Below are 23,689 nucleotides of genomic sequence, written 5' to 3'. Positions count from 1 at the left end.
TACCCTGGTGCCACGTGTCTCCACCCTGGTGCCACGTTTCCATGGACAACTCCCCCTTTAACTCCCCTCAGCGATTTAACCAAAACATACCCATACCTGTTTTTAATCTCTCTTCCTCCAGTCTCAGATGATGGGGCTCCTCTCCCTGCCCCCACCGAACGCACCCTCCGGGACCCTATTAGTAAGAATCTCTACTGTATCTTCAGTGTCTCCCTTTCAGTTAGTTTGGGCTCTGGCTATAAACATTTTTAACTCTCTCTCATATTAAGGGACAAAAACCACCCTGCCAGCGGACGATTGTGTTCATAGATCCCCAGGTCTTGCTGTATGCACACCCTTGGGTAGTCCCCTCCCAGGTAGACCCTAGGCTTGACCATGTAATTTGCTTTGCCTAAAAGGTCATTAGCAGGTGGGGTACAAGCAGAGCCTTGGTAAGTGCGTGCATACTGAGCTTATCTCTCTTGGATGATTCCCTTTTGGAGCCCAGCCACCATGTTGTAAGAAGTCCAGACTGTCCTGCTGAAGAGAATGCTCACGTGGACGAGGCCCTGGTGTAGGAGCGACCACTCTGGGAGAGAGGTCTTGAGACCACGTGGAGAAGCCGAGTGTCCCAACCCTCCCAAGCAGATGACCCCCCAGCTGCATACAGCCCCAAGAGTGACCAAAGGGGAGACCAGCAGGAGAGGTGCTGCATTCAATCACAGGAGCCTGAGAAATAACAAATCCTTGTTTTAAGTCGTAAGTTTTAGGGGCGTCTGGGTGGCTCCGTCGGTTAAGCATCCGACTTCGGCTCAGGTCATGATCTCACAGTGCGTGAGTTCGAGCCCCGCATCGGGCTCTGCTCTGACAGCTCGGAGCCTGGAGCCTGCCTTGGATTCTGTGTCTCCCTCTCTCTCTGCCCCTCCTCCCGCTTGCGCTCTGTCTTTCTCTCCTTCAAAAACAAACATTAAAAACCAAAGTTTTAGAGTGGTTTGGTATGCAGCAGCAAATATCTGAGACAACCTTGGAAGCAAAAACCAGAATACTCCCTTGATCTCACCCCTCCTCCACTTTCTCTCCTTGCCCAAGCTTTTCCCCCTCGTCCACACTTGCTGTCTCTCTCCATCCTTGGTTTCTGATCTAGTTGCGTGTGTTACCTGCCTCCCTCGTACCCACTGGTCTCTGCGGACCGCAGTCTCCCTGCACGCCGTGCGCCCCGGGCTCTTGGCTCTCTTTGTTCCTCTCTTGCCTGGTAGTTTCCACGGCCTCTGTGGGCTCCTCCCCCACCTGCCCTTTTCATGGTCTTCGGGTTCTGTCCACAGCCACTTGCTTTTTTTATGATTCACACTGCCTCGTTTGGTTTCAACCCGCTGAATACAACATGAGAGACGGGAGGCATAGTTCTAAGGCAGCGTGGGATGGCCTCACGCACTCAGCTGGAACATCGCTCCCCACACCTCCCTTCTGGTTCTTTGAGACTTAGCTCAAGCACACTGTCCTCTGAGGAGTCTTTGCTGGGAACCCCGTCTTCCCTTCCCATGCTGGGCTACATGTCCCCACTCCTTGCTGCACTCTGAGAATACCCTGGGAGCTCCTGGATGGCAAGGATCGTATCTTACTCATGTAATATTTCCCGGGGTTTAGCACGGTGCTTGGGGGTACCACCTGTGCTCAGTTGTAGGCGCTCGATAAGTGGCTATTGAGGGACTGAATTGCAGAGTTCAGTGTCCCATGGCATTCTAGCCCATCTTAGGTTTTCGTATAAGGGAAATTGGCCTACAGCATGGAAATCAAGGAAGTCTGGACTCCACGGACACGTTTCTTTTGTGCCATCAACTGGTAGCTTCCCGTTTTCCCAGGGCCATCAAAGAGGTTTTCTGGGGCACCTGGGTGGCTCAGTTGGTTAGGCGTCCAACTCTTGATCTCAGCTCAGATCTTGATCTCAGGGTCGTGAGCTTGAGCCCCAACCTGGGCTCCGCGCTGGGTGGGGAGGCTACTTAAAAAAATGAAAAATAAAAAAATTTTCTAACACAGAAACGATCTGCTTTTCTAAGATTTGATAGGATCTGCCTTTATATTCACTTATTCCTGATACCTGGTGACAGGGGTTGAGATTTTGTTTTTACAATTTTTTTCCTATTCGTATTCGTCTAAGTGTCCTGTTTCTTTGACTTCAATTATTCACTTAGGGAGCAACGTCCATCTAACTGCTATTTTAAAATTCAAAAGCACAGAGATCTGTACAATTACATAAAACTTAAAAATATATTATCGCTCTTGTTATGGCGATTTTCTCAATTCTAATTTGGCTTCCCCCCTCCTCTTAATTGGATTTGCTACTATCTTGTTGATGTTATTTGTTTCTTCAAAGGATCAGCTTCTTTCAGCTTTATTATTTCCTTCCTCTCATTTTCCCTAGAATTTCTTTTTTAAGTTTATTTATTTTTGAGAGAGAGAGAGAGAGCGCGAGTGCAGGTGCGTGCACCTGAGTGGGGGCAGAGAGAGAGAAACAAAGAGAGAGAGAGAGAAACCCAAGCAGGCTCTGTGCTGTCTTTGAGGAGCCTGATGTGGGGCTCAATCTCACAAACTGTGAGATTATGACCTGAGCTGAAATCAAGAGTTGGATGCTTAACTGACTGAGTCACTTAGGCACCCCATGGGACTTCTTTTTCATTTTCATTTTGGAAGGTTTAGTTGAATGCTAAATTCTTAAAAGAAATTAATTTCCTTCTGTAAGTTCACTGTATATCTTTACTCTCATTTTCTGTCTTCTTGTGTAACATTTCCATAACCATTTTTTCTAAACCATCTCTTCTTACACTATTTTCCTCTGAGCCAGATATTATACAAGGCTTTCCCGTTAATCGATGGCTTTTTTTTTGGTCTTTGACTGATGATTTCTCACTTTGTGACCCTATGACCAGAGACTATGGCCGGTCATAACATGGCATTATCCATAGTCTCTATTCTCTAATTCTTCTTTGTTGCATACTCTATTTAATCTGTCACAACTAATAACAGTGAATTAAAAATTTTCATTGCAGTCCTGTGTGTGTATGTGTGTTAGGGGCTAGGGGTTGGGAATCTTGGAAGGCCACTTGGAGGAGAATGTGGATAGTTCCAAACAGAAACGGTTAACAATACCAAGGTGGAAAGAGTCACATCAATCAACGCTCACGTCCTGTACTCTTCTGGTGGTTTGTACTTTCAACTCTGCGTTGCAATTGCCTGTTTACACGGAGTCCGCCTGGCTCACCAGGTATCCCCGGAGGTGCCCAATAGATGCTTGTTTATGGAATAAGTCAATATTGTTGGATTCTCTTTTTTTAAACCAGCCTGAGACTCTTGGTTCTCTAAAATAGTACCCGATCTAAATGTTACCCTCATTCTGCCTTTACAGATCTCATTTCCTACTTTCTTAGTGTTTCTTTTCTGTTTGTTATGCTGATATATGACGGGGCCCTGTTTACTTTTGGCTATTTGGAAGTCCGTCACTATATTGTCCACCCTACTCATAATTTTCTTGAAACATGTAAACTTCTGTTCTGTCCTCCATCAAAGCTGGTATCTTCTGACTCCCCTTCGTGGAAAAAAGAAACATTAAGCCCTTCTGAGGGCTTTTCTCTTCTTTTCTTCCTTTTCCTGTTCTTCTAAACTCAAAAATCGAATCAGATGATAGGTATATATTGCCGCGTAACAAATTATCCTAAAACGTAGGTGCTGAAGGCAACGAACTTTTAGTCTCAGGATGTGGCTTAGCTGGGTCCTCTGGCTCAGAGTCTCTAGTGAGACTGCAGTCAACTTAACCGGGGAAGGATTTGCTTTCAAGTTCGCCCATGTGGCTGTTGGCAGGCCTCAAAAGATCCACTTCCAGGGCACCTGGGGGACTCGGTCGGTTGAGCGTCTGACTTCAGCTCAGGTCACGATCTCACGGTTCGTGGGTTCAAGCCCCACGTTGGGCTCTGTGCTGACAGCTCGGAGCCTGGAGCCCGCTTCGGATTCTGGGTCTCCCTCTCTCTCTGCCCATCCCCCACTCATGCTCGCTCTCTGTCTCAAAAATAAACATTAAAAAAACAATAATAATAATAAAAAAGATCACTTCCAAGCTCACTCACGTGGCTGTCGGCAGGCAGCAGGTCCCGGCTGGCTGTTTGCCGGAGAGCTGGGTTTCTCGCCACATGGGTCTAACCACAGGGCCGCTCACAACATGGTGCGACATTGCTCAGAGCAAGCAGGGGACGAAGCAGAGGAAGCAGGAGATGGTAAGCAAGATGGAAACCAGAGTCTTTCCGTCACCGAACCTTGGAAGTGACAGTGCATCGCTTCTGCTGTACTTTGTTCGAAGAGCGTCACCAGGCCCAACTTACACTGCACTGTAGGAGAGTTCACAAAGACCTGACACCCTGGAGGAGGGCTCTGTGGGAGCCCTCCGAGAAGCTGCATCCTGCAACACAAAACGCCTGCTTTTTATCCTTTTAAGATGTTTTTTATTCTTTTGGTCCAATATCTGTATCCGTTATTTAGAAACCAGTAACACTTTGTCCCCGTCGATGGTAAAAACCTAACGTAGAGTTTTAAACTTCACTCCGTCACTTAACTTCAATAACGATCACTATTTTTTTTCCATTGTCACTTGGCAATGAATAATTGTCTCACTAATTTTGACCACAATGATTTGAACACTCTTGAAGAACATCTTCATAAGCAGCACCAAGCTTATTAATGTTTTCAAGTCTCTGCAAATCTTAAAAATGTCTATTTCCCATAGATGTGAACGACCCGTGACGAGAAATGAAATCCTCGTGGGTCGGAGCTACATCTTAGTGGACTATATGTGTGTCTTTCTCTCTTAACATGGGCCATTTCAGAAGAGATGTATAAAGCAAGCTTGATTTTAACCCCTTTGACCTTTTCCCTTCTCCAGCTGATGATCTGATTAAATGTGCATTTTCTCCCCTTGAGGTTTAAGAATGCATGAGGATATGTGTTAATACTGTTTCCTTTTAACGGATCTTATCTGGGATATGGCAAATCCTCCTGATCTCCAAGTTCAATCCCCTCCCCCCAACCCCCCCGCCCCCCCCCCCCCCGCCAAATTCTGGGAACTTTTATAACCTATTCTCAATCAGCTGTTCCTTCTTTATTAAGAACGTTCCATTCACAGTTTGGCTGTCAGGTCGGTGTCCTGTTCTTATCTATTGTCTTCTTTTGCCTCATTTAAAATATTTTATATTGGGGCGCCTGGGAGGCTCAGTCGGTTGAGTGTCCGACTTCAGCTCAGGTCACGATCTCATGGTTCGTGGGTTTGAGCCCCCCATCGGGCTCTGTGCTGACAGCTTGGAGCCTGGAGCCTGCTTTGGATTCTGTGTCTCCCTCTCTCTCTATACCCTGCCTACTCACATTCTGTCTCTCTCTCTCAAAGATAAACATGAAAAAAAAAAAAAAAGCCAGATGCTTAACCGACTGAACCACCCAGGTGCCCCAGCTCTTACTGCTTTTAATGAAGACCCGCTTTCAGCTATTATGGGTATAATTTTGTTGCATTCTCTTTTTATGCTGACCTGTTTACTGATATAATGAATTCCTTTATCTCACTGGAAACAGAAAACAGGTTAATTTATTTGAGGAAGAAGATTTTCCTTTGGGGTCTTACACGTTCCTTAGTGCCGCAGAAGTTTTTGCAGGTCCCATGCTCCTTTGCATTTTTCTAGAAGTCTTTAGTGTGTCTGTCTGGAAGACCAGAGGGACTGGATTGCTAAAAAAACCCCACATGCCATGATTCATTTGAACATGGAGAGCTCTCCCTGGGATTAGCGCCAAGGGTTCAACCGAAAGATTGCCAATGACTCCCTTGGGAAGCTCCCGGATCTGAAAACGAAGGACAGACCAGGAATAGCTTCAGGTTAGCTAACCTAAGTCTTTCTTGGAAGAAGACTGGAGTATAAATCAATCAGTAGGTGCAGATCACTGATCCCTCCTCTGCCGGATGGTTGAACAAAGATCTCGAGCAGACTAAGGAGTTTCTTATTCACACTGGTGAATTCTTTCCTTGTCTTGGCTCATGTTTCCACATTTCCTCCTTATCTGAAGCATCTTCGAGGTAACTTCTCGCCCAAATTTATGGTCCACAAGTGAATCTACCAATATGGCCTCCCTAGTTAGAGCTTTCTTTGTTCACACGCCATTCTAGCCCCTGGTGTTCACTTTTCTTCTTGCTGAAGTAAGTCCTTTGGTAGTCTTTTCCGTGAGGATCTGTGAACGGCAAATACTCTGAGACTTTGCAGACCTTAAAAGATTGTAGTTTGGTCTTACTTGCCAGTGATAGTTTAGCTGTGTGAAGAATTTTGAATGGTGGTTGTTTTTTTTTTTCCCTTTCAGCACATGGACCATGTTTTCCTACGAGAAATCTCTCGGCTTCTGAGACGGCTGAGTGAGTGAGTGACCGCTGTTGGTCTAACATTCTGTAGCAAGAATAGGTCTTGCCTCTGGCGTAGCTTTGATCTTTTTTTTTCTTTTTATCCTTGGTTTTATCCTTGCAGCTTCCTAATGATGGGTCTAGGGAGGACTTATTTTTTAGTTATCCGGCTCAGTATTCAGTATGTTTATTCTTTCGATATGAGGAAAAATTCTCGTCCAACATTTCCAACTATTATTCTACCTCATTTACTATAGGCTCTTCCTCCAGACTACCATTAGGCCTATCCTGGAACCTGCTGGAACCTCTCTCTCCATCACCTGGGTTCTGATCTCTCTTTGTTATCTATCTTTATTTTGCTGTGCTCACTTCTGTGTAAATTCCTGGTGCTATCCCTCAATTTGTTACTTTTCTTTTTGTGCCCAACACAGAGGAATGTTTTTTTACCCTAGTGAATATAGTTTTCAATTCTAAAATTTATTATAAGTTCTTTTTCGTAGTCCCCTGTTCTTGTTTCATTTCTGCCTATTTTGTGTCATAGCTTTTTTAAATGCTTGTATGGATTCTTCATTTACCCCTTGGAAGACCCTCAAATAGTCATTTAAAGTCATTTCCAGGCAGCTCTCTCACGGTCATGTCAGCTGGAATGAATTCATCTACTTACCGTTGACTTAAAACTTCACGCAAGAGTCATGACCAGATCTAGGATCACTGTATAAAAAGTGAGATCAACATGGGACTCCCTTACCCATTAAAGAAGGCTGAAGAAAAACAAATATGGCCTTTCAGGTGGTGACGAGCTCCCCATGAGAACATGCCCCTCGTGCAGGACCTCCTCCACACGTCCCCAGGAGAGAAGAGCAAGTGGAAGGAAGGAGCGCCTAGTGCAGGGCCCCAACTCCTACTCCATGGATGTGAAGAGCCCAGGAGGCTATGAAACCACCACTGTCTTGAGACATGCACCACCAGCAGGAAGGAAGGCAGGCTTACAGAAAGATGCTCCTTCAGACGGAAGCAGCACTAAAAGCACCCTGAACCAGAGTGGGTGGGAAACCACTCCAATAAACACATTTTGGATAAAACAAATACGCTACGACTGTCACCTGGCCCCCTGGCTCTTAAAAAGCCACGTATCTCTGGAGGTGGGAGACATCCCACCTGGTATCCAGGGCCTGAGAGAAGCCACCTCATTGCTCAGGGTTTGAATCTGTGCTGTTTTGCAGTAATCCTGGGTTTTGGTTTCCTGTCTCTCATGGAGTACTTTTGAACCCGTCAACTCTGCTTGCCGCTTGTAAACTAGTATTTTTGATAAATTTATAGTCCACGGAAGTATTTCTTTTCTTTTTTGAGCTTGGCTATATATTTTTATTTTTATGTATGTATGTATGTATGTATGTATTTATAAAGCTTATTTATTTGAGAGAGAGAGCACACATGCAAGTGGAGTAAGGGCGGAGAGAGAGAGAGAGAGAGAATCCCAAGCAGGCTCTGCATTGTCAGCACAGAGCCCGACGCGGGGCTCGAACTCACGGACCGCGAGATCGTGACCTGAGCCGAAGTCGGCCGCTCAACCGACTGAGCCACCCAGGCGCCCCAAGTGTCTCTACATCTTAATAAGGCATTCTGACTTCCAGGAACAAATTAATTAATTAATTAATTTATGTATAAGTTTATTTATTTTGAGGGAGACCAAGAGAGCACATGGGGGAGGTGCAGACAGTGGGTCCCCAGCAGGCTCTGCACTGTCGGTGTGAGCCCGATGCGAGACTCGAACTCACAAACCGTGAGATCATGACCTGAGCCAAAACCAGGAGCCGGACGCTCAACCGACCGAGCCACCCAGGTGCTCCACCAGGAACAATTTTAAAAGTTCACTTACGACACGCAAGTGTTCGATATGGTTCTTTCATTTTGAATTTCTATTTTTATCACCTATGTTGAAAAGCAGCATAACCACATTACACGTTATCGTCCCAACCACACCCCAAATGCCTTATGGATCTCTGGACTGTAGATTTACGGCAAGGGACGTGGACATTCTACTAAACAACTCCCAGCGTAAGCTATTTCCAGCTCACAGGTCTTGTTTGTACAGATTCGGTTGGTTCTCCCAGACAGAGGTATTTATTGATGACTTTGTGCTCTGGCTCAAGGGCAGTACTGGGGCCTGGGGACAATCGAGTGCACCAGACATAGGTCAGCAGGGGCTCTGGACCTCAGTGCACACTCGCCTCATTAAACATCTGTGTAATAGCCACAACAAAGTGATAACGTGGTGGGGGTGGTGGTGATGTCCCTGCTGATGACTAGGGAAAAGATTTGAGATGATGGTTACCCCCATATCCTCTCCTTTCCATCCCACAGTCACCAAAGTATCGCTGCAACCTCTCTCCTTTGCTTCTTTGTCCCCAGGGTGCGTGTGTGGGAGTACAGACACAGGCATGTGCCCCCTCACGCTTTGTAGCTGCAGGGTATAAACTTTGCAGATGGCTGTCTTAGCTCCCCATTGTCCCGCCCGGAAGGGAGGACTCCTGTGCAGGGTTTAATATTTGGTGCTAGGAGCACAAAACGGAAGGGCATTGAGAGGGAAAGGGCTCAGGGCTCCTGTCAGGAGCCAAATCCAGACTCCAGGGGCCAGGACTGCATCCTGGTTCTGTGGGAGCCTCTAGGATCATGCACCTAGCAGGTGGCAGCTACTCAGCCCGCCCACGTGTATTCCCACCCAGAGAGTGCCACAGAATGGGGAATGCCGCGGAGACTGTGGCTCGGAGAATTTGCTCATTCGCTCATTCTGCCGGTTTCAGGTGAGAAAAGTCAGATGCATAAAGTCATTAATACCCACCCGGACACTTGTGCTGTTATGTGTAAGACAAAGGAGGGATTTTTTTCATGTTCCTCAAATCTGGGGATATGATATAAATTTCGTTTCCCATCTTGTTATATAGGAGCTCTGATAAGTGACTCTTGTCCCAATCCATGACCTTATTACAAGAATGCACCCCCATATTTTTATTTTGTTCTGTTTTATTTTATTCTATCAGAGTCCCTTTTATTTAAACACAAAAAGTCAAATGTTCATGAACGGATGAATGGGTAAACAAAATATGGTATCTCTCTCTCCCTATAGATATACAGATATCTCCCTTATGGATATTTATGGAACGAAATACTATTTCACCTTAAAAAGGATGGAAATCCTAGGGGTGCCTGGGTGCCTTAGGCGGTTAAGTGTCTGACTCTCGGTTTCAGCTCAGGTCACGATCTCTCATTTTGTGAGTTTGGGCCCCAGGTCGGGATCTGCACTGGCAGCACAGAGGCTGCATGGGATTCTCTCTCTCTCCCTCTCTCTCTGCCCCTCCCCTGCTTGCATTTTCTGTGTCTCTCAAAATAAATAAATAAGCTCTTAAAAAAAAAAAAAGGATAAAAATCCCGTCATGTGCTATCACATGGATGAATCTTGAGGACATTACACTAAGTGAAATAGCCAGTATTTGAATAGTAAATACTAGAAGGCAAACACTGTATGATTCTACTTATTATATGGGGTACCTAAGAGTAGTTAAATTTAGACAAAGAAAGGGGAAGGGTGGTCGCCAGGGGGTGGGGGAGAGGGAAGAGGGGAGCTGTTGATGGATACAGAGTTTTAGTTTTACAAGATAAAAGAGTTTTGGAGATGAATGGTGGTGCCATTTGCACAAAATGGTGACTATTCTTCGCATGATTGTTATGTGGTATTTGTTGTTGTTTCAACCACACACAAAACGCAAGGAGGTAATTATGACAAAGCAAGTGGGTTTTGATGGACCCCCAAAACTCTGGGGTCAGTCAGGGAGGTCTCCCCAGAAGAAGTGGCATTTAAGCCAAGACTTGAGGGATGCGAAGTTAACCATGAAAAGGGGTGGAGGGGACAGGCTGAAGAAGGCTCTAGACTGTGACCAGGTGAAGCAGGCCTTATCAAATCCCGTGTGGGTTACTACCATCAACTGGATTCCTGTTTTCAGTCTCTTTCCACGTACACGTGGATACCAGATTAATTTTCTAGAACACTACCTGGATCATGGCACCCTGCCACCTTCCTGGCTAATCCTTCCAGAACGTTTCCTTTTTGCCTGCTGCATACCGCCCCTGCCTGGCCCTGCAGGCCTTCTTCTCCTGGCCCCACCCTGACCGTTCGGCCTCCCTCTTCCATCACCGCCCCCCACGCGCGAACCCTACACCAGCCACGTCCCTTGACCACGGCTCCGTGGACGCACCTCTGCTTATGGCATTTCTCCTGCCAGGAATACCCTCCCTCCCTGCCCCCCCCCCACCCCCATGTCCTGGTCCCTTTTGTTCCTTCAAGCACCCCCTCAGCTCCCTTTCTGGATTCTGTAACATGTTATTTCAGTGTTTGCTTTCTTATCTTTTAACTCTGCCCCTCCGTCCCGTGAATGGAGCCTTACTCACGCGTGGGTCCCTAGTGCTGAGCGCCATGTCCTGGAGACTGACCACACTTCTCAGTGCCTAACCGTCATCCTGAGAGTGAGTCCTTACTCGGGGGCTGTGGCCCGCCCAGGGAGCTGCGGGACCCCAGGCTGCTCTGCACCAGGGGGCCACCTGCTTCCCTCGGGCCCCAAGCCCGGCTCCCGCACACTTCCATCTGCGCCTGGCATTCTGGGCATCTCCCCAGCAGGCCCTCCAGATGCTTCCCGGGGTGATCTGCCCAACAGCACGGCCCTCCCAGGCGGGCGATTCTACCCAGGGAGAAGCGAGGGCAGGAGCCAGCACAGACGCACATTTTCGCCAAGGCCAGAGGGCACCCTCTGGGGCTGGTGTGGCGGCCAGGGGCACCGGGGGAGGCGGGGGCGGCCCTCCTGTCCTCAGAAGCCACGCCAGTGGTTCAACTAGGGAGAAATGCCGCTTCCCGCAAACTGCAGATTTGCACGGTTTGCACAGTGCACCACGCGGCCAGCCGCGGCTGCGGGCGGCAGGGGAGAAGCGGGCCGGGGGAGGAGGCGCGGGGGTTGGGAAATCCACCTGGACGCCATCAGTCTTGCCAGAGTAAACAATGCTGACAGGAGTGCTTGCCGGCAGCCTGGTACAGGTTAGGGGGGGGTCACGGAAGCGGCCTGGTGACCCGCCTGCCTTAAGGTGGAGACGCTCTGGAATCTGTCACAAAGGACAGAGCTGAAAGCTAACGCCTGGTGGAATGATCCCGTTTCCTGGCATTCCGCACAACCTGGGAGTGCACACTCTCAACATGTCTTAAATGTAAATCTGAGCTGGGATCAAATACACACATTGGAAGCCAAACAAACAGAAAGATCCACCCCCAGCGACCTCCGAGCGGGATCCACAGCCTAGTGGCACTAGCAATAAAAAAATATATATATGTATATGTATTTTTAAAAGCTGTTTCTCGGTTTTTCTTGAAGCTCGAGGGTCTAGAAAGAATTGCTGGAGTTATAAGGAGAATCTACCACCTAATTTTCTAGAACTCTCCAACACAACGGCAGAGCCTAACCCGATCGAGCAAAGGTCTTTTGTTAACATCCTAGAATACGGGAGGTGGAAATCACTCTGTTCCTCTTCCTCAGAGCCGAACCCTGCAAACACCCCCTTCTTAGTGCAAATGTGAAAGTGACAGCAGCGACACGTTTGGGATACTCAGGGGGAGAGACACTGAGTAAAGGGGTTTGGGTAGCTCATAAGGGATTTTGAATCGGAAGCACCAGCATTATCCCTCCCTTCAGCCGACAGGCACCGAGGGCCTGTTACGTGCCTCAACTGTGTCAGAGTGGGTGTGTGGGGGGGGCATCCAGACCCTGCAAGTCACGGCCAAGGTCCTTTAGCTGAAATGACACACAAATGGTTTCTTCTGAAGAAACCCTGTAAGATGTCTGGCTAATCTGTCTTGTGACCTTGGGCAAGTCACTTTACCAGCCCGGGTCTTGTTTCTTCACCTATAAAACACAGATAGTAAAACCATGGTGCCTTCGGGGTATTCCTGGCACTAATGAAGGCTCATAAAGTGCTTTGAGATCCTTAGGATGAAAGTCTCTTCAGAACAGTAAAGCCTGATTATTACGCTTCGAACATGACATTCCCATGAAATCCCTGGTCAGGCTCGCAGCCCGCCTCTCAGTGAAGATTTAATAGCAGAGACTTGTCGTAAGTTCGTAAAGGACAGAGACCTCCATTACGGATACAAAATATGCCGCAGCGAACTAGTATATTAAGGGCTATTATCATGAATAATTAAGGCCAGGTTCTACTTACAGATTAATGAACCAAGTCTGTGTTGTGATGTAGTGGGTTTTCATTGTGGCTTCCTCAACCAGCTCATGTCATGAAACTTACTTATTCTCAGCGGATCGTCCAAGGTTGCACGGATTAGCAGGTTTATCCCACAATATAGGCTGGCAAAGTAAACTTCTGAAGGATACTTACATGCCCACTGTAAGAAATAAACCCAATTAGAGGTCTCTTAGTGCAGATGAAGAAGGTTCATTAATGATAATGAAGGGCTGACCTACCCCGGGCCCCTAAGTTTGTAATTAATCTTGTACAGGCCTTGCAGCTTGACTATATTGAAGAATATCAAAGTCATGTACGTCACTCCAGGCTAACACACACGCACGTGGAAAGGAGAACTCAGGCTCCTGCGCACTTTGGACAAGGTAATGTTACGTCTGATGACGCATTCACTTGAGAAGGTAGAGCCTTATTAATTACATCAAATAAAAGCCTTTAGATAACTCTCGGAGTTTGAATATAAAAATCCGTAATTTCTGGGGCGCCTGGGTGGCTCAGTCGGTTAAGCACCCGACTTCAGCTCAGGTCATGATCTCGCTGTTCACGGGTTTGAGCCCCGCATCGGGCTCTGTGCTGACAGCTCGGAGCCTGGAGCCTGCTGCGGATTCTGGGTCTCCCTCTCTCTCTGCCCCTCCCCTGCTCGCACTCTGTCTCTCTCTCAAAAAATAAATAAATACTTTAAAAAGTCCATAATTTCTGAATTCAACAGCATTAAGGAAGGGATGTCCAGGGTAAGGGGTAGAGTGTGGATTTTAAACGACCTGGCAAAGAGGAATTATGGACAGTAATGTGAATGTACTGATTAGTGGCATGACGTAGGCTAGAACTGTCCCAAGACGAGTTAAAACAAATACTTAAAGTATTAGTGTTTATATCATGTGCTCCTTTTCTCTGATTGCCATCTTCTCCTGTGATTTGTAAAATCATGCTGCTATTGGAATTAGCCAGCGGAAAGTAATTAGCAACATCAGTGTGCCTGTGACTGCACACAGTGAGAGAGAAAACGAGATTACTTTCTGCTGGAGATAAGGGTCACTTTTAGAATTCTGGAATGTTATTTGAGAAGGAAAGGAGCTGGGTCACAGAAGAGGATGTTACAGCAGGGAGCTCTGTCTTTGCAGCTGGGGGACTCACCTGCAGCCCACCTGGATGGGCCCAACACTGAAACACATAGTTGACGCCATTCGGAACCATTAGGTTTCTAGATAAACAGGGTAAACTAACTTTCAAGGGAATCTGGAATTCTTTTCCTGACTCAAAGCCGAGTTTTCCAAACATGCTGGGCAGTGGTATGCCTTTGTGCCTTTGCTCGGCAAGGACCTCCACCCACTCCCCTCCTCCTCTGCCGGGGAGACTCCTACTCGTCCTTCCAGATGCAGGTCTAAATATCTCTTGCTCTGCCCAAGCCTTCCTTGGTGTTTGCAGATAGAAATATACGCGTCCCTCTTGCTGCTGTCTCATACTCCGCTTACGCGTACGTCTTCTTCGCGCAACTATCCTATTGCAAGGACTTCAGTGCTGATTTCCCCCTCGAGGCCTGAGCCTTCAAGCGCCGGGGCCACCTCTTAATCACCTTTGTTGTGGATCTAGCAACAGCAGTGACAAGACAGCGTGCCTGGTGCCTAATACGAGTCCACTGATTCTAAATGCCAATGTTTACAAACCAACATGGCACAGGCTGACCCAATCAGAGTAAATTCTGGCTGTCATCAGTTGTTAGGGCTGTTCTGGAATACCGCCCTCCACAGACTGCATAGCAGACACTGGATGGTTATCAAAATAAGTTCAGCTGCAGCCAGAGTTACAAAGCAGGGCTTTTACAGCACCAGGGCTGGGTGTCACCATTCTCCCACCTGTGATGGGAGAGCAATGCCTTCTCCACGGTGTTATCAATCCGAGATGAGAAATCAAAGGAGAAAGTGCTTCGTGCCTAATACGGACTGATTGGTTCCGAATGTGTCTGTGCTTAAGTCGCCAAGTATTAAGTCGCTCTAGAAGAGTGGCCCTAAATTCATCATTTCGAAAGAGATCGTTATCTTCCTAGTCGTGAGGGATCCTTTGGGGAGTCTGGCCTGGATCCCTTTCAGAGAAGGTCAGATTCAAGGGTCTGGGTGAGGTCGGTGGTTCTATGACCAGGAGGCCCAGCCCTAGGTAAAGGAGACCAGTCAATCTGGGGATAAGCAGTGCCTGGTGGAAAATGCCCTGGGTCAGAGCTCTCCAGCCACTCTGCTTCCCCAAGAGCGGCGGTTCTCAAATTTTGCTGCACATTAGAATCACCTGGGAAGTGTTAGAAACTGCCCTCCAGGCTGTTCTCCAGGTAAATTAAATCAGAATCTCTAGGGGGTTGGGGGGGGGGGGGGTGGGACCCAAATACGGGTATTTTCCAAAGCCCGCTTGCATTATTCCAACGGGCAGCCAAGGTTGAGAACTGGAGTCCAGGGCATCATGGCCACAGAGGCCTGGCAGGCCAGGTGACAAGCCTGTGTAAGACAATTGGGAGCAGTGAGGACCGCGGTAAACTGGAAAGCACACGTCCTGTTTGCAGATTTTCCACTTTTAGAAAACAAACACGCCGCTGAAGCCAACGAAACACAGCTGTGGGCCGGGTTTGGCCCATGGGATACGGGTTTGCAAACCCCACCTGTGCTAACATTGCCTGCGAGGCCGCGGAAGGTTCTCAGAATATGTCAAAGCCGGGCCTCAGGAAGCCATCGGCTGTGTACTTCCCAAGGATTTCCCCTACGTTCCCCTCTCTTTTTCCCCAAGCGGTGTCTCCCCAGATGCTATTGTTAATTGGCTTTTATTTATTTTACCTGCGTTTACATTTCAGGCGCCTAGAAAATGTATTTTTAAATGCCGCCGCAGCGCATGCCTGTGGAGGTTCAATTCCATCCTGGCAGAAAACGGATTCCCTCTGATTCCTGCTGACACAGCTCTAGCGGGTCAGCCAGTCCCGGTTCCTCTGTTTCAAGGGGAGGAAGCAGATCAGGCCGGCAGGCTGTTCCTTCAGTAGAACAGTCAGGTGTCTGCAGGACAGGGCTCCTTTTCAGGACCAGCCTGGCCACGTGGGGCATTTCTCTTCTGGAAGAGAACGGGATTGGGCCACACTCTCAGGAGCGCGTTGACATTTTTATTTCAAAGCCCTCGGTCCAAGCTCCACTGGGTTCCTTTACGTTCTCCGGGTTCAGAAGTCGTTGACTAAACTGGGTGTGGCCTGGACAAGGCTGAACGAGTCCTATCACGTCTTCCTCCCAGCTCATCCCCACCCGTTATTAGTAAGTACTTCCCTTACTACGCTGAGGCCCTGATGGCGGCCAGCCTCGGTGGGGTGGCTGGGACACAGCCCTTCCCAGGAGGTTCGGCCCTTCTGCACATCGGCAGGTTCCATGCCTTCAGCAGGTCTCCGTAGACGCCACAGAGCGAACGGACCGCGCTAGCTTCCCGTGTGGAATGTCCGAATCTCCTTCCAGAACCGTCCCCGCTTTGCACGGAGTTGCCATCCTTCTGTCAGCTCTGCCGTTTAACGCCTTTCACAAATGAACTCGCTCAGGTCAAGGACTGTAAAGAAAAACAAACGTCACTTTACCGTAATGATAATTGCATAAGAATAAACCAGCACACGCGGAACAAATGAATGAACGACGGCCTCACCCTAGCCCGTATTTATTGCAGACCCGTAGCGGACAGGTTTCACGGGGAAAGAGGAAGACAGCGTGTGATTCTCTTCTGCGTGTCACTGAGCAGTTTTGAGCCTCTGCTCTGTGTCCGTCCCTCTGTTAGAACTGGGGGGACAGAGACGAACTAGGAAGCGCCTGCCCTCAGGTAGCTCCCCGCAGAGTGGGGTGATCTAAGCGCACCAGCCAGCGAGCCCAGTGCTCTAACAAAGGGGTGTACAGAAGTTCCTCCAGAAGGAAGTGACTAACTCTGCCTTGGGGCACAGGGAATGTCTTGCAGAAGCTGGGACATCAGGGCTGGGTCTCAGAGGCACGCCCTTTCCCAGCATGAGCCCGACTCCAAGTTGGGGACAATGTCTGCCCTCGAGGGAAAGTCGAAGTTGGGCCCCGTGCCTGGTTCCCCAGCTCCCGTGTCCCAGATGCCTTCGCAGGGGCGGACAGGGCAGACACAGCCTTTAAAGGCCAGTCCCCTCCCCCTCTCCCATCACCCATTTCCCTCACCTACCCTCCTCACCCACCACTTGGGGGACAATGAACCCCAGTGAAGAGGGAGGGCATTGGGGGTTGATGACTCACAAATAAAATGGCAGAAAGCTGGGAATGAAAGCTGGTATGCAGTATGCCCAGGTGTGTGTGTTTGGGGGGGGGGCTGGTGGGAGAGACCCAGATTGGGGTCCTTTATCACTGAAATTGTTTGGAATTGTTGGTGCATGGAGATGATAAAAAATAGACAGACTTTGTGTCAACCATCCTTCAAAAACAGACAAATGAGCAGGCCTAGTTCTGTTATTGTTTTAAATTTCTCTAGAGACAACGTGCTCCCTTATTCCATGCACTTCAGGTGGACTCCTCCCATGCTCCCGGCCCCATTTGTCATGGAATAAAATAACTTCCTGAAAATTCAGAAAAAAAACTGAAAATTCAAGAGCACTGCCCACGCCTCGGGATTTCAAACAGGATCCGGCTCTTGATGTGCCCGGCATGTCACAGCCGGCAGGAGGGACCCGGGACGTGACTTACAAGTCCTGAACCCCCTGAGGACAAGGTGTTATGAGGACCCATCAGGCCAACAGCCCAATGGTGGCCCCCCCCCCTCCATCTTGAACCCATGGGGCAACGGGATTGGGGAGCAGGGAAGGACCTAGGGGGTCCAAGGAACCCTGCCTCTCCGGGATCCAGAGTGGGTGGATGTGCAATGATGCAAAATGTGTCTATGATTACTCTGATCCTCTCTGGAAGAGACATCAGAGCCTCGTGGGGAGGTAAAGAAACTTTCCCAAATGACAGCAGCAAGAAGTTTGTTTGGACCCAGAAGTATAAACTTACTGTTTTTTTTTTTCAATATTAAAAAACATTTTTTAATGTTCATTTTTGAGAGAGAGAGAGACAGCGAGCGAGCAGGGGAGAGGCAGAGAGAGAGGGAGACACAACATCCGAAGCAGGCTCCAGGCTCTGAGCTGTCAGCGCGGAGCCCGATGTGGGGCTCGAACCCACCAACGGTGAGATCGAGGTCTGAGCCAAAGTCAGACGCTCACCCGACTGAGCCCCCCTTCCCCCCGGGGCCCCTGGATGTATAAAGCTATTGTTAAAAAGTCTTATAAAAGACTCTACAGGCAGAATGTTTAGATTTGAACACTGTGAGCTTGGGCAAGTTACCTCATCTCTGGGTGCCTCAGGTTCTCATTCTAACATGGGGATAATAATAGTACCTAGAGCATTGGGTTGCTGGGAAGATTAAATGAGTTAATACGTGGAAAACACTTGGCTCGGAGCCTGGCAAGTAGGAAGTGTTGAACGACGGTAACCATTCTCGCTAGTGAAGGTGACACCCGCTAAGGTGTTCAAGTCTGATGTCCTTACCTTCCCAGTGATCTGGGGTCTCTGACTTCTCTCCCACAGGAAACATTTAGGGAAATAAAGATTTCTCCAAAAACATAGGATACTCTTCAAGAAGCGCCGTCTCCCTGAAGTTAGCACCTCTGGTGAGCAGAATCCTGTACTATCGTGGTAGGAATCCGGCAGAAAGAGAGGGGCCCCTAAGGCATCTCTGCCTCATCCTTCAGTGGACGCATCGCCCCTGGTTTCCATTTCCTGTCCATCGGAGTGTCATCGGAGAGAATGGAGTGTCCCCCTCAATTGTACATTACATTGCTTTCAAAAGTGAAAATTGTTTCCTTATTACACGAGCACTGCAAAGCGCTTGCAGAAAAAAACAGCTTGAAAGAAAAAAACCCCCCATCTATGCTCCTCACCTAGACACCTTCTGGAACGCCAGGTGTATGACTTTCTGGGTCTTCTACATCACATACACAGCGTAAAAAAAAAAACAACAAAAAAACCCCCAAAACGTTGGCTCAGTATATATATAATTTTGTAACCTGTATTTTCCATTTGAGAGTATATCATGCGCATTTTTCCATGGCAGTAAATATTAATTCTACAACAACATTTTTTAATGGCTGAAGAGCATTTCATGTAACAGTCTTTCGATACAACTCTTACTGTTTCACGCACAGCTCCTTTCTGATTTTGAAATCTTTTGTTTTTTAATGTTTATGCATTTTTTGAGAGAGAAAGAGAAACAGAGCGTGAGCAGGGGAGGGACAGAGAGAGAGGGAGACACAGAATCTGAAGTAGGGTCCAGGCTCTTAGCTGTCAGCACAGAGCCTGACGTGGGGCTCGAACTCACAAACAGTGAGATCGTGACCTGAGCCAAATTTGGACGCTTAGCCGACTGAGCCACCCAGGGGCCCCTGGTTATATTTTAAAACTGAGATCTAGACCATATAATTCACCATTTTAAAATGCAGAATTCAGTTGGGTTTGAGTATCTTTACAAGGTCACGTGACTATCACCGCTGTCTAATTTTTAATTTTTTTTTTTAACCTTTATTTATTTTTGAGACAGAGAGAGACAGAGCATGAACGGGGGAGGGTCAGAGAGAGGGAGACACAGAATCCAAAACAGGCTCCAGGCTCTGAGCTATCAGCACAGAGCCCTACGAGGGGCTCGAACTCACGGACCGTGAGATCATGACCCGAGCCGAAGTCGGCCGCTCAACCGACTGAGCCACCCAGGCGCCCCATCTGCTGTCTAATTTCTAAACGTTTTCATCACCACCCCGCGATAGAAACGCTGTTCCCATTACTCTGCTTTCCTCCTTCTCCCAACCCTCGAAAACCGTGAATCTGCTTTTCGTCTCTGTGGATTTGCCTGTCTGTGGATATTTCGTAGAAATGAAACCATACGCTATGTGGCCTTTTGTGTCTGACTCCTTTCATTCAGCGTCATGTTCCCAAGGTTCATCTATGTGCTAGGATGAATCAGTATTTTGTTCCTTTTTTATAGTTTTCATCGTACAGATATGCATTTTCTTCATCCATTCATCAGTTATTGTAATTTTATAACACGTTTTCTAGTACCTCAGTGGTTCTTATAGTCCTCAGGCACTCAGCATCACCTGGGAACTTGTTCAAAATGCCAATTTTCAGGTCTCACCCAGACCCACTGGAATTATAGCCCCTTGGGGGTGGGGCTTAGCAAACTGTTTTAGCAAGTTTTTCACGTGATTCTGACGCCTACCTGTTTGAGAACCACCAGCATACCTTATTACACTTCTTAAACACTTTCTTGGCTTTTCTGGGTGTATTAATTGCTCTGGCCAAAGTCACTAGCGTTTTGGAACATATATCCAGGTTCAACTTTCATAAGCTGTTAAAGTTCCAAAATCTTTCATCCATGCTTCTTTCATTGTTAGGGTCAATAGTTACCTGATACTTAAATTTTCCTCTCCTCTGTTTCTCTTGTTTCTGAATCCAGTCTGGGGTATTAGATCCAGATTATTATATATTTTTTCGAAATGTAGATTGTCTTCAAGAAAAAGATGTTCACCTTTGTATTCGATTGTGTGTTATTTAGAAGATCATCTGTTTTAGCTGGTGTTGGGGGCCCACTGTAATTTCTCTGTTCTTGGGCTCTTTCTTTGATACTCTGAGTTGCTATTGAGCACAAAAACTACAATTCCCAGAATGCACTGCGACCAGGGTTCTTATGTCTCCATTGCCTCACTTGTGGAGACCACATCTCAGAAGAGCCAGTATGTGTCACCCATTTGCCTGCCTTCTCTGTGTAGAGAAAGTTATACTGGGTGGGGTGGGGTGGGGCAGGCATAGTGCCCAAAAGGCAGAAGGCTAGTGGCCTGGTTTTCTGGCAATGATAAGGAAGCTACAGATATCATCCTTTCTTTTCTTCTTCTGTTGGTCTCTGTTTTGAGACCCGAAACAAGATCATTCCACGAACTAAAAACAACAGTACATTTATAACATTTTTGCTCTGTCCACCTTATTGTTTAGTATCAGTTTCTCCAAGATTCTGTCTGTTTCTTGAAGCAAGGGTGTCTTCGTTTTCAGCAATGAGAATTAAAAAAGATATACTTCCCTATGTTTTCATGGGCACGTTGAGAGAGATTGGTTGGATATGGCGGCCACACGCTTGTTTGAAATAGGGCAGCACATTCACCTCAGAGTCTGTGTCTCAGGTTCACTTTGGTTTTAAAAAAAAAATCACATTTGGACTGAAAGGGAAAGAGATAGTACAAAATGAAAAGAAGTCTTTGGACTCCCAGAATTCTATTGGTGAGAAGCAAGCAAAATTATGCAGCTGCAAACACAGGTCACCTTTCATGGAAAAGGAAGAAAAACTCAGACGTGGAAATGAGAGCCATGAGAATCACTCCTGAGCAGATATGGGACTGAATCCTAGACAAGGAACTTCCAACATTTGCCCAGCTGGATTTCAGGACTGCTACCAGCCAGTGGCTTTGGTGTACCTCCTGGTTTCTTACCCCCTTTTGAACAGGTGCATCTATGGTGGTTACCCTGTGCCTGTCCTGTCATCATATGTTTGGGGGGGGGGGTGGTTTGGTGCAGGTAACGTGTATCTTTAGTTCATAGTGAGGGGAAGTGTATGTAAGGAGCTGCACTCAAAGAACTCTGCCCAAGGAGCTTCAGCTGCCTCTGAACTTGATTCAGATAATGAGATTCTGGGCTTTGAGCTGATGTTCAAATGGGTGAGAATTCTGGTGGCCTTGGAAGGGGATGACTGAGTTTTTACATATGGGAAGGATGTAAATAATTTGTGGTTTGGAGGGGGACTCTGATGGTTTTAAAGATATATCCACAAGAGGATATACTGTGATACTTCTCCTTCAAGAGGTGGACTTTAATTCCCCTCCCCTTGAGTGTGGGCTGGACTTAATGACTTGTTTCTGATGAACAGATATGGTAGGAAAGATGATGTGGGACTTCTGAGACTAAGTGATAAGAAACACTGAGGCTGTTCCTTCCGCTCCTTCTCACCGGCTCTGGAGGACGCCAGCCGCCATATTGTGAGGACACTCAAGCAGTCCACTGGAGAGATTCACATGGTGAGGAACTTAGGCCTCCTTCCCACAGGCATAAGTCATACTGGACGTGAATCCTACAGACTTAGGTAAGCCTTCAGGTGACGGCAGCCCCTGCCAACAGCTTGCTGCAACCTCCTGAGAGAATCTGAGTAGGACTGCCTGGCTAAATTGTTCCTCGACTTCTGACCTACAGAAGCTCGGAGATAATAAATGTCTGCTCTTTAAAACCACTAAGGTTTTTTTTTTTTTGGGGGGGGGCGGTAATTTGTTACACAGCAATAGATAACTAACACACTACACTGTAGCAGAGCTTGAATCCTGATACCTTTTGATTCTTGACATGGAAAGAAGGATCCAGGCCAAGAGCTCTCCAGGGACAGTACATGTAGCAGAGAAAGGTACCCGTGTCATAGGCATAAAAGTCAATAAATCTCTGTACAAACTGAAAACCTGTGCAATCAGCACCTAACTCAAGAAGCGGTTTATTGTCAGCACCCTGGAGCCACATCTCATGTCCCCTTCCAGTCTTTATGCTCCCAAGGAAAGTTACTATCTTGACCTCTAACAGCAAAGACAAGTGTTGCCTGTTACTGTACCTAATATACATGAAATTATATATATTTTTTGTCTGACTCCTTTTACTCAACATCGTGTTAATGAGATATGCCCAAATCGTTGTCTATAGTTGTGGATTGCTCATTATAATTGCCCTGTAGTATTCTATTGTGTGAAATCCTACAGTGTATTATCCATTCTGTTTGTGATGGGCATCTGGATGGTTTCCAGCCTTTGGCTATTATAAATAGTCCAACTATGAACATGTAAAGATAGGTTTTATGATGGATATGTCTAAAGATTGACAAGTAGATAGGCAGATGACTTTCCATATCTTAATTTTTGGATACGCAAAAGAGGAAACTGAAGGTTGTCATAATCGGAATCCGTGTTCCCAAAAGCTAGTTTGAATTACTTCTGAATCACAAAAGGGTTTCCATTGGGACCGTTCATTCCTGCACATTCACGCTGCCTACCGTGTGCAAAACTCTTGATAATGCTGTATGTCAATGATACCTTAAAAAAAGAGCTCTTGGGGGAGAGCCTGGTCCTACTCTCCAGGAGTTTTCTACGTGGCACAGATTAAGGGGATTGGGCAAGGAGCCACGTGGCTGCAGGGCAGGGCAGAACTCCGTAAAAGCCACAGAGATACTTTAATGAAGGGAGTCAGGGAGATTAAGGGGGGCTTCTTGGAGTGTGGGTCTTGGATAATAGACATAATTAGATACTCAGAGTTGGGGATGGGGTGGATGAAAGGACATTTCAGGGGGAGGAAACGGGAGGAGAAGAGTCACAGAAGTTGACATTATTTATAGATCACCCACCTCATTAAAAATGATTTGAAGAATCTCAAGGGTGGGAAACATATCTTCATTCCAGTGCCCGCCTCCCCCCTCCGCTCCCCCCCCCGCTCCCCCCCTCCGCTTCTCCGTCATTAAAATGCATGCAAGCCATTTTGTTTCCTCCTGTAAAGAAACCTTAAATCAGATGCAGCTTCCTTTTGAACCAAAGCTTACTTTATCAGAGATGGGTAGGTCTGAAAGATGTCAAGTTCATCCGTTCGTCCACTGAACATCGCTTGCGTGTCTGAGTCACGGTCCCCGGCCACCGGGGGTGCAGGTGGGTAAGGGATGGCTCCAGACAAAGCAATCCCCAGCCACGCAGTGGCTGTAAAATAACTAAGCAGCAAATTCCTGGCCAGGCCTTGCCACAGGGAGCTCGCTGAAATGGATGATGGTATCTGCACGGTGGGGGAGACATTCTTCCCTTCACCGAAAAAAAAAAAAAAAAACAAACCCACAAAAAAACAACCCAACCCTCTTGGCTGCAGTGGCGGTCAGAGAGGCAGACCGCTGAATGGAACGAGC

The 23,689-nt window shown here is 47.4% G+C and overlaps 1 long non-coding RNA gene across 1 annotated transcript in view; it reads right to left on the bottom strand.

The window, feature by feature from the left end:
* The window catches only part of LOC122239356, a 137,326-nt gene that overhangs the window by 3,458 nt on the left and 110,179 nt on the right, over nt 1-23,689 (bottom strand). Inside the window, exons 2-3 of the long non-coding RNA XR_006218338.1 lie at nt 15,502-16,246; nt 12,653-12,830 (exon numbers count right to left, since the gene is read on the bottom strand). This is a non-coding gene — a long non-coding RNA (uncharacterized LOC122239356). The remainder of the gene's footprint in view (nt 1-12,652; nt 12,831-15,501; nt 16,247-23,689) is intronic.

Source organism: Panthera tigris, chromosome B3, assembly GCF_018350195.1.
Source record: "Panthera tigris isolate Pti1 chromosome B3, P.tigris_Pti1_mat1.1, whole genome shotgun sequence".
NCBI lineage: Eukaryota > Metazoa > Chordata > Mammalia > Carnivora > Felidae > Panthera > Panthera tigris.
The sequence above is the reverse complement of the archived record's forward strand: the minus strand, read 5'-3'. Positions and strand labels throughout refer to the sequence as shown.